Source organism: Lycium ferocissimum, chromosome 6 (assembly GCF_029784015.1).
Source record: "Lycium ferocissimum isolate CSIRO_LF1 chromosome 6, AGI_CSIRO_Lferr_CH_V1, whole genome shotgun sequence".
NCBI lineage: Eukaryota > Viridiplantae > Streptophyta > Magnoliopsida > Solanales > Solanaceae > Lycium > Lycium ferocissimum.
Genome location: NC_081347.1, coordinates 5,005,107 through 5,010,156, shown reverse-complemented (window position 1 = coordinate 5,010,156; position 5,050 = coordinate 5,005,107). Strand labels below are relative to the sequence as shown.

Genomic DNA, 5,050 nt, shown 5'->3' with positions numbered 1-5,050 from the left:
CAGTCATACACCCTAAAAATAGTTGAAATATTCCTATTTTTAACGGAGGGTAAATATGAACCTTTTCCAAAGTAGAAGTAAATCGAGGCCCTAAAAATAAAACACCCTAAAGTTTCCAAACAAAACTTACTTTCCAAAATGACTATCCAACTACATATATATATACACATATATATATATATATAAAATATTGACGTTTGGTCTTGGAGAATAAAAAAAACTTTTTTCAACCAAAACTTACTTGGTGCAAAAGACTTGAACATTATCCTAATATCGGGTTACTATATAAAATATTGACGTTTTATCTTGACAATGTCTTGCAAAGTATGGAAAATAACACTAACAAAAAATAAAGTTGTCCTGAATTTTTGTTTTTTACAACTTTGATCTCAATGATTTATTTTTCTATTTATAATATTTAAATTTGACTGATGGATTCGATTCGTGTGTGATATCATTAAAGAAAAATTTAGTTTTTTTTTAATACTTTGACGTTCCTAGTGGTGTGTCACCCTCAATATTTTATATACCCGATATTTTTTACTAGCGTATCTTTAATCAAAGGATAGTAGGCGTTAATGGTCATTTTAGGGGTTGAAAAGATTAAGTTTTGTTGGAAAGCTCTTTAGGGTGTTTTATTTTTTTATTTCACAATTTACCCCTCCTTTTGGATTTTCCGTTTATCTTAAAAATAGGAAAATATTTCAAGCTTTAAAATAATAACCTAGATAGAAAGTTAAAAACGTTACTAGTATGCAGTCACTGTCAATGATTAAACATTAGTGAGTGGCTCAACCTCCACGTTGCGTTGTTCAATTCCTAGCCATAAAATTTCCTCATCTAATGTTTAGGTAGAATATCATTTTCAATGGGGACAACATGCAATAATGCAAATTTAAATTGTTTTTCGATTTAACTAGTCTTAAATTCACCACCAAACAAAAACATTATTCAAGTTCATTTCAATTTCTACGATTTGATTAGTCAAGGCAGTAAATAGGATTAAGTAGTATAATAAAGTGTTAAGTAGAATTAAGTTAGAAAAAGAATAGTAGGATTAAAAAGAAGGAAGACTATGATCAAGTATTATTAATTACGTTATAAGTAATGTTAAGTAACATTAAGTATTACTCCGTCCGTCTCATTTTAACTGTAGCTTTAGTTTTTTTCACGTCCATTAAGAAAAACAATAAATATAGTGTATATTTTACTAAGTTATCCTATTTAATAAAGATAGATTAATTTTTCCTCTTAAATATTGTGCAAGCTTCTCTAATGTTAAATGTATAGTTGGAAACAACTGTCAATTTTAGTCTTAAATTCTTAAAGTAAACTTCCTTCGTTCATTTTAACTTGTCCACTGTGGACTTTGCACACCTCTTAAAAAATAATAAACGAAGTGCATAATTTACATAATACCATATTAATTGGTGTATGACTTCTTCGTGAGTTAGAAAATAATTTGAAATGATTAATTAATGCTAAGGGTAAAATAGAAAAAAATAAATTGTTATTTTCTTGATATGCCAAAGTGGATAAGTGAAAACATATTTTTGGAATAGTGGACGAGTAAAATTGAACGAAGGAAGTAATTATTTTGGGACAAATATCTAAAAGGACAGTTAAAATGAGATGGGGGAGTATTAAATTACGTTAAATAGAATTAAGTAAGAAGTTAAACAAATATGGCAAAGAAGGCTAATTAAAATCAATGTTTATTTTTAGGGAAAAGGTTCATATTTGCCTATCCACTATTGAAAAAGGTCTAAATCTTACCTTCACTATACTATCAGTTCATATATGCACCTAACGTTATACACTATTAGTTCATATATGCCCCTAACATTATAAAAGTATTTTTAATTTGCCCTTCCTCCATTAACCCCATCCCTTATAGCCAAAGGACATGTCAAACTCACACACCAATCCTTCTTTCACCAACACAAAATCATCAGATGCGTATCTAGCCTTGTAGGCAGAGATTCAATTAAATCCCAAACTTTTGACATGGAACATAAATTGATGTGTAAAAAATTACGAAAAGTATACCAATAAATAGTAGATATGAACCCATAACTTTAAAAATATAATGAATCTAACCCTAAGAATCTTAAAATTGAACCTGTAGAGTTTAAATTCTGGATCCGCCTCTGCGCACCATCACAACTAACATAATTCATTTACCCATCTTCCATTTCTTTTTTTTCTTTTCTTTTTTTTAAAAAAACCATTAATTTTCAATTTTAACATATCTAATGGTAATCTCAATATTCCTCCTCACATAATAATCTTCACAATCCACGTATCACAAGATATTAGTTCTTTATTTACTCCTTTTTTTCCTCTTAATTATCTAGTCTAGTTAATATAAGAAGGAAAGTGGACTTGTATTTGTTTCTTCTTCCAGTTGGAATGAATTGATCCTTTGGACTCCAATATAATATTCTTACTTTACATAAGTGCAGCTTTTTTTTCCTCTTAATTATCGTGTTGATTTCATGTGTGTTTTGAATAGAAATAATCAATTTTGTTATTGTTGTAAGAAAATTAAAGGTTTCGTTAGTTTTTACTTTAAAGAAATGGAAGATATATGGTTAGATGGTTTACGTTGGTAGTGACGGTACACATGATGAATGTGTTGGTGATGGAAGAAGAAGTATTAATGTGATAAATTGGAATGTCATGTGGTTAAAATGGATGGGGTTAACCGATGGAGGGTAATTTGATTACGTTTAATAACATTAGGTGCGTATATAGACCGATAGAATAACGAAGAGATATCAAACCTTTTTTAGAAGTAAAGGGGCAAATATGACCCTTTTTTCCTTATTTTTAACCTATTGGGACCCTCAAAACATCAATCATTGAAGCATATTGTGACAACAATAATGAGTAGATGAAATAAATAAAATGCTCTAAAAAAATCAATAAATTAACTAGTGAAGCGTAGTCTAAGAGGAACAAGAAAACAAAATCCTACATTCCCTGTAGAACACTTTTGTTTCTCTCAATACTTTGTTTTGGACATAAAGCAATTGGAATCCAGCAAATTTTTCATGATTGTCAGATTGTTATTGGATTTCCTATAGGATATGGCCAAGTGTTGCAGCTTTACTGCATCAAGAAACAAGTGCTTCAAATACTCTTTTTCAAATTCAGGCCTAAAATCTTCCACAAAAGATTAGGTGATGGCACTATTATGCACTGCTGGATACCAAAAACCCACAAAGAAAAAAAGCCCATTTTGATTCTCATTCATGGTATTGGAGCCAATGCTATGTGGCAATGGAGTGAATTCATCACACCCTTATCATCAAAATTCAATCTTTATGTCCCTGACTTGTTTTTTTCTGGTGAATCTTATACTACTAGACCTGAAAGAACTGAACAATTTCAGGGTCAGTGTGTTATGAGGACTATGGAAGGTTATGGGGTTAAGAAAATGATAGTTGTGGGGTTGAGTTATGGTGGTTTTGTAGGGTATAGTATGGCTGCTCAGTTCCCTGAGGCAGTGGAAAAAGTGGTTTTAGGATGTTCTGGTGTTTGTCTTGAGGAAAAAGATATGGAGAATGGGATGTTTCAAGTGAAGAGTGTAGATGAGGCTGTTTCAATTTTGTTGCCAGAGTCTCCAGAGAAGTTGAGGCAGTTGATGAAATTGTCTTTTTATAAGCCTGCCAAGAACGTTCCTTCTTGTTTCCTCAATGATTTTATTGATGTAAGTCTTGGATATCCTTGCTTCTATATCCTTTTTCTCACTGATTTTTATTTATGGTGATGTTGGAATTTATAAAATTTACATGATTGTTCGATCATTTCGTGCGTGCAGTTCAGTATAAAGATTGAATCTTGGATGCCTAGAATGAATGAAAAATACCTTGTTCACATATTAGGTATAAAGATTAAATCTTGGATGCCTAGAATGATCATATTTGCTAGCTTGGTTATTTAGTGGTTCAAAATGATGATTGATTAGTGGGAAATCAGGATTCTTGAAGATTTATTTCCACCGATTTTATTAATGGTAATGTTGGAATTTATTTCCATTTACATGACTATCTAATAAGTGTTTATGCTGATTAAGTACTAGGTATAAAGATTGAATCTTGATTGATTAGAGCAATTGAAATTTATCTTTTCTACCTTGAATTTCTTGGTGATTATTTTGTTGCTTGGTGGGGAAAGTTGGATTCCTGAAGGTCTTGAGGTTTTCACTGAACTTTTAAGAGTACTGGTCAAGATAGAAGAATTGGGAATTATAAATCAGTCTCATGCCTACTGTTAAAAAAAAAAAAAATAGCTTATGTGTACCTCCTTCCACATTTGGGGGTGTTATTTAAGACACTCTTCCTCTAGGAAAAAAAGCCAAAAAGATATTATTGAAAAACAATTATATCCGACCTGCCAGATTCGAACCAGCGACCTAAGGATCTCTACCAACTGAGCTAAGGTCGGTTGTGTAAACCCTGCCTAGTTGATAATGTTATAAGGTGATCTATCTTATTAATTCCAAGAATGTATATTCTCCATCCATCATTTCACAAATATGAAATTGAGAGATATAAAACTTTTGGATTATTTATATATGCTTGGTGAGTTTCTGGAGTTTGGTCTGAAGAATGTTATTAGTTATTTCAACTGGTTCTGGTATTCATACTTGTTGCTCTTATGATTTTCTTTTACATCATTACTTTTTCTGTATACCTTCTGCTACAGTCTTTTTTTTTTTTTTTTCCCCCTGTCTTTTTTCAAATAGACAGATAATGCAGTCTCAAGAGTTTGATCAATGTGTATTAGAAGAAATTCAGTGAGTTGCAAGAATGAATTTCATCTTCCATCTGCAACTTCAATTATATCAAGTTGAGAAAGAAATTTCTTAAATTTGTTTCTAAGATGTTTGTTGATTTATTTACTTTTGTCCTGAAGTGTATATTGTTTCTTCAACCAGTTCTGGCTCCGAAGAAGCACAAATTGTCATGATCTATGTGCGTTGCATCCTTCTAGTTATTTGCTCTCATGTTGTTCCTTTTGCACCAGTACCTGTACCCCCTTC

The 5,050-nt window shown here is 31.2% G+C and overlaps 1 pseudogene; it reads left to right on the top strand.

Annotated features, from left to right (window-relative positions):
* The first annotated feature begins 2,926 nt into the window (after nucleotides 1-2,926).
* LOC132060600 (uncharacterized) lies at nucleotides 2,927-3,775 on the top strand (annotated as a pseudogene).
* Nucleotides 3,776-5,050: the final 1,275 nt, after the last annotated feature.